Below are 12,741 nucleotides of genomic sequence, written 5' to 3'. Positions count from 1 at the left end.
ACCCTCTGCCGCCGCTCTCTCTAGGCCTGGCTGGGTACCCTCGTGCAGCCGTGGCTGGGGAAGGGGGTGTGCTTCTCAGGGGCACACGCCCCATCCGCTGTTACCAGCTCACCCCCTTCATACCGCTGCCCGCCCTCCACGTCTCCCTCGGTCCTGCTCAGAGAGGGTCGTGTGTGGACTAAGGTCACACAGCAGTCTCAGGGGATAAAGACGGAGCTGGCCCTGCCTTCTCCGGGCAGGAAGTAGACAAAAGCTGGCCTGAGGGGTGAGGGGTCAGCTGTGGTGGGGGCCCTGGCAGAGCTTGGGGGCCAGGCCTCCCCCAGGTGCTCAGAACCACTCTCCTCAGCAGGCGGGAGGGCGGACGGGAGGCAGGCGGCACCTGTCAGCCCAATAATCATCGTCATTAGCTGGGCAGTAAAGCGGCCTGGACCGGCCAGCCTTTGATGGAAGGGCCTGTCAGCCCGGGTCAGGCTGTGTGAGCAGTCCAGCAGCTCGGCCTTCCTGCACACACTCCCTGGGCTATGGCAGGTGGATGGGGCAATGCTGGGACCAGGGTCTGCATCTTCTCTGCCTGGGCACCCGCACCCCTTCGCTCACGGCTTCCAGAAAAGTCGAGGTACTTTGGGGCCCCCTACCAGCTGAATCTGGGCAGTGCTGTGACTCGGGCACAGCTGTGGTAGTGAGCACCTTGCTGCTGAAGGGGGTCGAGGAGGCCAGAAACCACCCGAGGACAGTCCGCCTGAGACGGCTGTGTGTTCCTAGCACAGGGCCCGGCCCTGCCGTTATTGTACAAATAAGCGAATGTACCAGAAGCGTCGGGGGCTTCTTGCTCCTGGAGGAGAGTTGGACATGCTGCCCTCAGAGCCCCTTTCCAGACTGCTGTGTGTGGAGTGCTGTGTGGCCTTGAAACAATGCCTTGGCCTCTCTGGGCCAATGTCATCTTAGGCTCGGCATAGGTCCAGACTTCTGAGCCAATTCCTACAGTTTTCCCCTGCCCCTGTTCCTCCCGCTTGCCTCCCTCTCCTCCTGCTGGCCAACACCACCGCCGGAGGCAACTGGCAGCCAGAGTGCCCAGGGAAAAGATGTCAAGCCAAGTTTTTCCGTGAGAAGCCTGGCAGGTAGAAAAGGGGCATTTGTTATGAGATGGAAAAGGTGGGAGCAGGCTAGTGATTCCATCCTCTAGGTTCACCCTGATTTGAGCTTAGGTGAGGGACAGCTCTGGGGGTTACAGCCCCAGAGTAGACCCCTTCGGGACTCAGGCCATGACTTCCCTGTCTCTCCAAAGTCCCTGAGGAGAGGCTGCTTCTTGAAGAGGGAGGGGTGAGCTGTGCAGAGGGAGGGGTGAGCTGGGCAGGAGGGAGTTCTGGGTGAGGGGTGGGGTAGGAATGGGCTGTTCGAGGTTCTGGTGGGAGCCAGCTGAGGAGGGTGCCCCCTACAGCCTTCATCCAAGACTGGGCTCCATTAGTCAAGATCAGCAGAGTGCTGAGGCTTTACTGGAGCAGGGAGTCTGAGGGCCTCCAAAAGCCCTGGATCAGCCTCAGGGAAGGGAGCAGGGAGACGAGGGGACAGGGAGGTTAGGGAAGGGAACAGAGCAGCCTGATTGGAAAGGCTGTGACAGGTCCAGCTGGTGTGTTTCAGTGGTTGAGTGTTGACCTACGAACCAGGAGGTCACAGTTCAATTCCTGGTCAGGGCACAGGCCTGAGTTGAGGGCTGGATCTCCAGTCGGGGGCGTGCAGGAAGCAGCTGATCAATGATTCTCTCTCATCGTTGATGTTTCTCTCTCTCCCTCTCCCTTCCTCTGAAGTCAATCAATAAAAATACATATTTTTTAAAGATTGTGACAGGGAAGAGTTGCTCTTAAGGGTGGGAGACCCACAGACATGTATATTCAGAGCCATGGATTCTTGGGTACATGTAGAACAACTCACAGACACAAGCACAGACAATAGATGCTGCATATACACAGGGACACTCATGTGTGTAGTTATTCACAGGGGTTCACAGCTCTTCAAACACCCAATCATTCACACACACACACACACAGAATTGGTACGACGGACATGCCCAGCATCACATTATCATAACTCCACAATTTAGCTGCAGCTGCATACCCATGGTGACACATGTGGGCATGAGAACAGACATGTAAGTACACACAGGGGACACACATGCACTGGCATTGCTCCTCCCAGTAGCAGGAGAGATTAAGACAAGACAGGAGAAGCCTGCCCTCCCCACCCAGCAGGTCTCTAGCTATGTCCCTCCCCACCTGCCCCCCGCCCCCCAAGCTCTGAGCTTGGAAACTCCCTGGATTTCCCAGAGGGTCAGCCAACCAGAACAGGCTCAGACCTCCCAAACCAGGGCCCCTGACACACACCCTCCACAGCTCTGGCCAGCACACTATCATCCACAGCCAAGGAGCTGCCTGGTCTCCCCCTAGAAGCCCGTCCTGATTAATCCCAGACCTCTCCAAGTCTTCTTCTTTTTTTCCTAATGTTTGTATTGATTTAAGAGAGGAAGGGAGAGAAATAGAGGAATAGAAACATCAATAATGAAAAAGAATCGTCGATCAGCTGCCTCTTGTATACCCCTACCGGGGACCGAGCCCGCAATCCAGGCATGTGCCCTGGCCAGGAATCAAACCGTGACCTTCTGGTTCATTGGTTGATGCTCAACCACTGAGCCACACTGGCTGGGCTCCAAGCCTTTTACCTGAGGTCCTGAGGCTCATGGCAGCTGTGCTTAGGCCCAGAGCCTCCACAGACGTGCCTACGTGCCTTCCATGCCCATGGAGGGAGATGGAAGTAGCAGGCCCGTCTTGGAGACACACTTAGGGAGACAAGTCTGGTTCACACTGAGCAGAAGTGGACAGAATGTGGCCAGTCCTGATATGGGCTACAGGGAGGGGCCTCCACCAGAACACTGGGGCTCCCAAGGGTGGGCACATGCTCTTCCTTCTCCCTGAGTCTTGCCTCAGAGTGGAGTATGGCACACATTGGCGCCAGGGATTTCCTTCCCTAGTCAGGGCTGCTACTGGCTCGAAGTCACCCAGCCCACGGCAGAGCCCAGCAGTAGAGAGCGAACCTGTTCTAGACCTTCAGGCTCCAGAAAGACAGAGCTCCCCGGGCCCCAGTCTGTTTCAGGCCAGAGGCCAGCTCAGTGACAGATGCAGGCCCTGAAATTAGGGTGCAGGAGTGTGTGGTGACCAGATCGTCCTGCTTTTGGTGGGACAGTCCCGGTTTCCAACAGTTTTTCCCCCGCATCCCGCGGCGTTTTAAAAAAGTCCTGATTGGGAGATCTGGGGGAGATAAGAGATCAACCGAAGGACTCGTATACATGCATGTAAGTACAACCAATGGACACAAAACTCTGGGGAGGGTAGGTATGTATGGGGGGGGGGGCAATGGTAAAATATGTACACAGATAATAATTTAATAAAAAAATAAAATTAAAAAAAAAGTCCTGATTTTTGGAAAGAATCTTTCCAATCTTTCCAAAAATCGGGACTTTTTTAAAACGCCACAGGACGCGGGAAAATTTGTTAGAAATCGGGACTGTCCCGCCAAAAGCGGGGCAATCTGGTCACCTTATTCCAAGCCGCCAGATTGAAGTCCTTTCCAAGGGGAGCAGACCAACTTTACAGCAGCTAGAGGTAAAGCGAGGCACCAGGACAGACTCTCTGGATCCGGGAGAGACTGCTGAGGCGCTGGTGTGAGGTGAGGAGAGGATGGTCCTGCTTCAGGGCAGAGAACGAGGAGAAGGACCTCACAGACCCCTTCCGTTCCCCAATTCTCTGGAATTCCTGAGGCTCCCGCTCCAACGCCCAGGCTGCCTGCAATGAGGAAGCAGCGCTTCCCAAAGGAGAGGGAGCCAGGGTCCACACCCATTCCCCGGGCAGAGGTGGAGTCTCTCTCAGAGGAGAGAGAAGTTCGTCTCACCCATCAGAAGCTGAGTTTCACTGTGAGAAGACAAAACCACAATCTGTCCCATCATCCCATCTCAACCTTTCTGGGACCCTTGGGCCCGGAATTAATTTGCAATTCCTTGATTTTTTTAATAAAATTGCAAGTCTTTTCACTTGCTCATGGGCCATTTGCATTTTATCGGTAAACTGGTTATTCATATCCTTTATCCATTATTCTCTGAGGTTGTCTCTCTCTTTACTTCTTCAGAAGAGCTCTTTATATATTATAGTCAAGTTATATAATCCTCTATGGCTTCTGGATTTGAGGTCATGCTTTAAAAATGCCATTTCCACTCCATAATTATTAAAATCTTTCTTATAGCCGAAACCGGTGTGGCTCAGTGGATAGTGAACTGAAGGGTCCCGGGTTCGATTCAGGTCAAGGGCATGTACCTTGATTGTGGGCACATCCCCAGTAGGGGGTGTGTAAGAGGCAGCTGAGCAATGATTCTCTCTATTTGATGTTTCCAACTCTCTCTTCCTCTCTGTAAAAAATCAATAAAATATATTAAAAAAAAATAAAATAAATAAAATCTTTCTTATATATTTTTTTCAATTTATTTGTATGGTTTTCATTTTATATTATATCTTGAGTCCATCTGGATTTCTTTTTATGTATAGTGAGAAGTAAGACTTAAGTTTATTTTTTCAAGTGGAAAGCCCATTATCCCAAGTCCATTTAATGAAGAATTTTTGTCTTCTTGCTACTTTAAAACATTATATTATAATATACTCAATTCTCACAAATACCCAAATTTAACCTGAACTATCCCCCACTAATTTATTTGCTAATTTGCACCAAAATCACACCGTTTTAATTGCAGAAGGAATATTGAACATCTATAAATCTGGCAAGACAAGTTTCCCCTGTTAGTCTTCTTTTTAAAAAGTTCTAAGCTAGTCTCATGTATGTGCTCTTCCCCAAATTTTAGAGTCAATTTGTAAAGTTGGGGGAGGGAGATTAGACTTTTTTTTTTAAATCATTGTTCATTGGAGAAAGAGAAAGAGAGAAAAGAGAGAGAGAGAGAGAGAGAGAGAGAGAGGGAACTATTTTTTAATATATATTTTTATTGATTTTTCACAGAGAAGAAGGGAGAGGAATAGAGAACTAGAAACATCAATGAGAGAGATACATCGACCAGCTGCCTTCTGCACACCCCCCACCGGGGATGTGCCCGCAACCAATGTACATGCCCTTGACCGGAATCAAACCTGGGACCCTTCAGTCCGCAGGCCAATGCTCTATCCACTGAGCCAAACCGGTTTCGGCGAGAGAAAGAACTATTGATGTGAGAGAGAAACATTGATCAGTTGCCTCTTGTACACACCCCAACCAGGGATTAAACCCACAATCTAGGTGTGTGCCCTGAACCAGAATAGAACCCACAACCTTTCAGTGTTCAGGACGATGTTCCAACCAACTGAGCCACACTGACCAGGGCAGGATTAGCCTTTTGATTCAAATTATATTCAGTTTATAGATTATTGAAGGCAGAGTTGACATCTTTACAATATTATCCTGAGTTTTTCAATTCAAGAACATGAAATTCCTTTATATTTTTTTAGGTCTTATTTTGTGTCTGTCAGTAAAGTTCTATTGTTTTCCTCTTGTAGATATTACACATTTCTTATTTAGTTTATTCCTGGGTATTTTGTAATATTGTTGCTACTGTGAATTGCATGTTATATCTTCTTATATTTTCCAATTAGTTGTTTCAGTTGTATAGAAATGGTTTTGACTTTTCTATACTTAACGTACATTCTGATTCTGCTACCTTACTAATTTCTCTCAATAGTTCTAATAGTTTTTCAGTTGATTCTCTTAGGTTTCCTAAGTAAACAATGACATCACTGGTCATTCTTGAAGATTTTGCCTCTGTCCTTCTCATATTTATGTCCTTTATTTCTTTTTCTTATCTTATTGCAATGTTAGGGCCTTCAGAATAATGCTGATTGATAGCAATGAGAGCAGCCTCCACTTGATAACTTCCGTGGTTCTCTGTGCCCAGATTATCCATATGGAATTACCCGGGAGTCCAGAAGAAACAATTAGCCCTATGCATATCAGAAAGGAGCAAATAGCAAACACACTCGTAGGTCCTGACAGCTGCTCTGTCACTGTGAAATTTCATCAATGATTAGGTTAAGGGATCAGGGTTTTGATTGGTGCTGTGAGACCCAGGGAAAGGTGGATTGAGCCAGGGCCGCTGTTCTAGCCCCAGAACACGATGACTATACCCAAGTGGGCAAACCACCACCTCCTCATGTCCCACCCAGCACCATGGGGCTTGGTGAAGAGAAAGAGGGTATGCATTTATTTATTGAGCATCTATTATATAGCAGGCATTGTGCTGGGAACCTTAAATATAATCTTACTTAATCCTCACAACTCGATGGGCGAATAATATTATTCCCTGTTAATAGACGAGGAGACGGAGGCTCAGAGTGATACGTATGGAAGATGACGCAGCTCACCATCACTCACAGATGGGAGCAATGCATATTGCTGAAATGCATATTTGTTGCCTAGACAAAGAAGTCTCCAAAAGTTTTAGTCTACTCCTCACGGGCACCAAAAGATCACCACCCCCATCCTAGCCAAGGCTGGCATGACACCCTTCTTGGAATGAGCTAGAGTAAGAGGGGAGGAGCTGGCCTGTCCACACCCTCAGGCCAGAAGCCAAATCCCAGATCTTGCTGGGCAGGAGATCTACCACTATGTCCCTAGAGCCTTTAGCCCCAGGAAGACATAAAAGTGGGCTTAGAAGACAAGAAGGGGAAGGAGAGGAGGGAAAAAAGGGACAGGGACAGGAGACAGGTGGGACAGAGATAATGAAAAGGGAAGCAGTGAGGAAGTGGTAGGGACAGGGTCTGGGCAGAAGCAGGGAAGGTTGCCTGACAGGGAGCCAGGGGCACGCCCCAGGGCTGAGTCCAGGCAGGAGCAGTGGGCCAGTTCCAGGGCTCACCAGGCTCTCTACTCTCGAGGTGGACTGTGGGGGCCAGGACCGAGGCCACAATCACATGGGTTTCTGTTTCCATTCTCTAGACCCACGGTCGGCAAACTGCGCCTCCCGAGCCACATGCGGCTCTTTGGCCCCAGAGTGTGGCTCTTCCACAAAATATCACAGCCTGGGCGAGTCTATGTTGAAGAAGTGGCGTTAGAAGAAGTTTAAGTTTAAAAAATTGGCTCTCCAAAGAAATTTCAATCTTTGTCCTGTTGATTCTTGGCTCTGTTGACCAATGAGTTTGCCGACCACTGAGCTAGACCATAAAGAGTGGCTGTGGGTCGTGACACAGAACCCGGGGCCCCATCTTCACCCACTCAGTGACACAGATATGCACACAGGGAAGGACTGCTGACCCAGAGCACAGATATGTGCATGGACACAGAGGACACACAAGAGGACACGGACATGGCCTGGATACAGGGACATGGCTCCCCACACAGGCACAGGGGAAAGACCTAGGTGCAGATGCACACCAACCAGGAGATGAACATACAGACACACAGAGAGCCACACGTGCCCACAGATAAATGCAGGGAATCACGACACATGTACACATGGGTGCACACATCCACATCCACACACACAAGGAGACACCCTGAAGGTGTCAGAGGGATCCTAGAGAGACAGAGAGATGGCCAGGCTCCATGGACAGAGCATTCTCAGCACATCTGTGCTTGTGCCTGGCCCCTGAAGAAGCCACAATTACCACTCGTCCACACTCAGAGACCCCTGGGTTACCACCCAGAGCTGCGCCCCAGAACCTTCTCACTGATTCCATGAACATACATGTGGTGGCCCGGCTTTCCTGACACATGTGTGCGTGTCCCAACAGGCCAGTGCCCCACCTCCGGGGGCCGACATCCCCATTCTCGAGTGCAGGTGGGGGCCAGGGGCCAACCCCCTCCCTGGCAGGCCACAGGCCGTGCCTGCTGGCAGAGACAGGGGGCCTGGCTGGCTCAGGAGGAGGGAGGGGCTGGGGGGGCCAGGGCGCGGCTGGGGCGGGCACAAGAGCCCGTACCTGTCAAACGAGAGCCAAGGAGCAAACTAGCTTCTTAGTCACCTTGCTCTTCTCCCCGTTTTGGCAGCAGCCCCTCGGGGCAAGGGGAAGCTGATATCATAATTATTGGCTCACCCAGCAGCTGCCTCCCCTCACCTGATGTCAGCGCAGACCCGGGGCGGCCGAGCTGACGGACTGACAGACGGACCGAGCACTTGGCCCCCCAGCCTCGGGCCCCCACGCCGACCTGCTTCATTGAGCAGGTAAGAGGAGACCTGGCCCCAGTCAGCCGTGGAGGCCAGCAGGGCCGGCCAGGGCCGGGGGTGGGAGGGATCGCTTTTTTAATGGGGCCGGGGAGTGACTGAGAGCACCGGGGTCCTCCCCATCTCCTCGCTGCAGCTCAAGGGAGACTAGGGACGTGGGTGAGTGCCTGGAGGCCAAAGGGGACCCTCTCCTCCATGCTCCTCCCTCTTGTTCCTGTTTCAGGCTGTCTGACTTCAATCCTTCTTGCTGTCGCGGGGCTTTTCATTCTGGTCTTGGTTGGAGTTGGTGGGTGCCTCTGGGTGCTGGGAGGAAACTCGAGGACTCGGGAGAGCCTGAACTGAAAACCTTGAGCTGAGAGACAGGGACGCCTATGCCCAACTTAGTGGGGGGTTTTTTGTTGTTGTTGTTGTTTTTTCCAAGTAGAAAGGGGAGCTCTCAGCTCTGGGGGCTGCTGGTGCCAAGGGTGTGCGTTGGCCGACGGATCGCTCCACATCTCGAGCCGCCTGGGCTGGTTCTAGATGCCTGGGGTCAGGGGGGCCTGGGCTTCAGGAAGGAGGCAGGGCACCTGGTGGAGAAGCGGACAGGTGGCAAACAGGTGCTGTGGCCGGTCCCTGGTGCTGAGCTGGAGGCAGAACCCCTTCGGAGGTCCAGAAACATCTCTCCCCGGAGAACCCTGAAGCCCAGTGGCCCAGGGAGCAGACCTGGGACATGCAGGGAGCTCTCAGACTCTGGAAGCCTAGAACTGGGGCTGGGAAGGGAACGCCATAGAGAATTGGCTGGGGCAGCAGGAAGCCCCCTCTGGCTCCCATGTCTCCTCCCCACCTGCTACCTGGTCAGGGAAGGTCCTGGCATTCCCCGTGGAGTCCCCCAGGCCCTCCCTGAATGTCCAAAGAGCACGTTAGATTAAGAACAGACTCTACCAAGTGGGCGTGTTTGCCTCTTCTCTCTGCACCTACAGGTGCGGGGGGATGTGCTTGTATGTGCTTCGTGCCAGACACAGCTGATCGCAGGGAAAGGACCCGGTGGAGAGGGCCCATTCTCTTGAGAAGCCATCTCATCCATCCCGCTGCCTCTCAGCTGGTCATTTTCCATGCCAGACAGGACTGCCCCCTCCTCGCTTTCCTAATCCCTCACAGCCGTGAAGTCCTCTCTGGAGTCTGAAGACTCAGGGCTACAGGGTCCAGCTCTGCCAGGCCTCACAACCTTCTCTGTTCCCCACTGAAAAATACCAGTTCTCTGGGCTGATGGGTGTGTGTGTGTGTGTGTGTGTGTGTGTGTGTGTGTGTGTGTGATGGGAGGGTGGCATTGCACTCCAGTCCGGTCTCCATCATGCCTGGCTCCGGCAGTTGCAACCCGTTGGTTATTCCCTGACCCCCAGGATGCAGGCAGTAGCAGGGCATCCCCAACGGGCCCGGCCCCTCTCTTGTGGCAGGCCAGGCCGGGCTAGGGATCCTCAGAGAAGGTGCCATGGGGAGAGGCACATGTCCTCCCAGCTCCCGCCCAGCCCCGCCCGTCCTGCCTGTGCAGAGCTCAGCTCCCGGCTCCAGGGCCTGCCGAGGCACGCTGCCCCCCCAGGCCCGGCGCCTCACTCACCTCCCAGGGCCAGGAACCTGTTCTCCCAGGAATGCCAGGGAGTTCTCAGAGGGTTTTATTTCCCAGGGGCTCAAGGAGCCCCAGAATCCTCTCGATTCTGCTCCTGGGAAAGAAAGAAAAGAAAAAAACAACAACATAGGGATTTGGGGCCCCTCCCTGCTTCCCATCTTTGTCTCATCCACACACTGACCCCACGTGGCCCCCAACCAACAGCTTTCCTCACCCAAGTGAGGAGGGAAAAGGCTCCCTACAGTTCGAGACGAGGGGAAAGCCGACTGGTGGCACGTGCCTCCTGGGACGCCGCCATGTGTCCCCTCCTTGGTCTCAGGGAAAGCCTTCCTTCCGTTTTCATGCAGAGTCTCCTCTGCCCTCTAAGAGAGTAGCACAGCACCCCTTCCGGTGGGTCCCCCATCCTTCCCAGCCAGGAAGTCCTTCCTGATGTCTAACCTCCCTCCTCCCAGCTTGAGTTTTCATGGACCAGAAGAACACTCCTGTCTGCACAGGGCTCAGACACATAGCCAGAGACGGGTCATCTCCTGGGAGTTTGTGTACGAGAAGGGACAGAAAGAGGGCCCCTCACCCACAGCCCCTCTATTGTCTCTCCATCTCCATAGTCGAATGAGGAGGGGGCTGTTGGGAGCCACTTTCGCCTGCCTCCTTGGTCCCCCTCCTGTTACAGAGGGGTTCAGGGCACAGAGGTCCCGCAGGTAAGCCCTGCCCTCTTTCCTCCCCAATCACAGTCCACCGTCCCTCCTCTAAGAACTCATGTCAATCTCTCCCGCAGCAGAAGCCAATCTCGGCTTGTTGAACTCCCCCGGCAGGCTCCAGCAGGTGTTTCAGTGTTGTAAATGGACGTGGCTGGATTATGTGACCACAGGAGGTGGTTTCCTGAGTGGAGAAGCAGCCATTGATCTGGGCTGGGTGTGGCTGGGCTGGCAGCTTGTCTGGGAGCAGGGGCATGACAAGATGACCTTCAGGGGAGTGCATCTCAGAAGCATCCATCAAAGGTCCCTGAGTAATTTTTGGTCTTTCCACTGGATCCATTTCCACCTTTTGTCCCTTCCTCCATCTCTCTGCCCATCCCCAACCTCAACTCTCATCCTGTCCCTAACCCCTCCACTTTAGCCCTAATTCTTTCACAACCCAACCCTATCCCCATTCCCATCTTCAACCCCAACCCAGCTCTCTTCCTATCCAATTCCTTATCCTCAATCTCACCTCCATCTTTTTTTTAATTCGTTAATCTTCATTGTTTTGTGTGTGTTTTTCTCTCATTGATTTTAGAGAGAATGGAAGGGGGAAGAGAAAGAGAGGAGAGAGAGAGAGAAACACCGATGTGAAAGAGAACCACATCAATTGGTTGCCTCCTACATGCGCCCCAACCAGGATCAGGAACCTGCAATCCAGGTACATGCCCTTGACGGGAATCAAACCCGAGACCCTATGATTCTTGGGCCAGCACTCTAACCACTGAGTCATGCTAGCCAGGGTTTACCCCCATCTTCACAACCCCATCTTTCTCTTCTCTTTCCTCCTCACCTCCTCAGCCCTACCTCCATCTTCATCCCTAATACCATATCCCCACCTCACACCATCCCCACCTCTAGGATGGATCTTTCCATGCATCATGGATCCCCCATAGGCCCCCCCTCATCAAGTCCTGGTCTGTCCTCCACATTCCCCCAGTGTTCAGGAAAAGCCTAGAGCCATGCCACTAGGACAAAACGGATGCAATAGCATCATCCCTGGAGAGGCCCTCGCTTCCTGATCCTATCTGACCTTACAGGCTGGATGCGGGCCAAACAGTAAAAATGAACTCATTCCCACCCAAATAAGTTGACGTCTGATGTCCAGATGGATTCTCTCTACACTGTAGGTGGGTGACAGGTACGGGGGAAGTGGAGAGACAAGCGCAGAGGGCCCCCAAAGGAGGCAGTGGCAACCTTTCCTGGGAGGCTGGGAGTGTAACCAACCCAATTCGGCATGGCCAGTCCCAAGGCAGGGAGGTGGACAGCAGCTGAAGCAAGGAGGCCTGAGGGGTTGTTTAGGAATGACTGCCATCGCTAGCACCCCCGGGTCTCTACCCTGCCTGTAGCTCTTGCTTCGTCAGCTCAGATGAATGGGGCCGAGGAGAGAATAGCTGAATCGTGATCTTTTAGGGAACTTGACGAGAGCGCCATCCGTGAGTCACAGAGAAAAGGGATCCCATGCTCTCATGACTACTCTGGAAGCTCCAGGGTGTGGGCACCCCTGAAGATCCCCAAGGATGCAACAGAGGGCCCACAGGGAGGTCTGACCTAACCCTCTTCACATGTGTCAAACACAAGGCCCGCGGGCCAAATCCGTCCCGCCAGGCCTTGCAATGTGGCCCGCACCGCGCTGTCATCACTGCACATCACTGCGTTTCCATCACAATGACAGTTTATGACTGTTCAGTAAACCATTCGGTCAGCGATTTAGGCTGGATTTTAGATTTTGGCCCCTTCTCTGATTGAGTTCGACACCCCTACTCTACCTCTTGCTCACAGGAGGATTCAAGGTCAGTCGGCTTCCAACCCTGACCACCAACACCTCCCCATCCTGAAACTACTGCTTCTGACAAACTACAGCTGTCCTGGGCACCAACACACACACACACATACACACACACACACACACACACACACAGAATGGGGTGTGTCTCTGGAACCGGATTGCCGGGAGACAGTTGGAGATCCCACCTACACTTGTAAATTCCACAGCCATGTCCCAGACTATCCCAAGCTCATCAGTCTTGGAAGGCATTGGATATGCACCGGGACACACACACACACACACACACACACACACACACACACACTGCTGTCATCAGAAAACCCAATGATCAGGCTCTGTGTTTAGCAGTCTCCCCACAACAGAGCCAGAGGGACCACAG

This window comes from Pipistrellus kuhlii, unplaced genomic scaffold, assembly GCF_014108245.1.
Source record: "Pipistrellus kuhlii isolate mPipKuh1 unplaced genomic scaffold, mPipKuh1.p scaffold_m20_p_39, whole genome shotgun sequence".
Lineage (NCBI taxonomy): Eukaryota > Metazoa > Chordata > Mammalia > Chiroptera > Vespertilionidae > Pipistrellus > Pipistrellus kuhlii.
Note: the sequence above shows the minus strand (reverse complement) of the source record.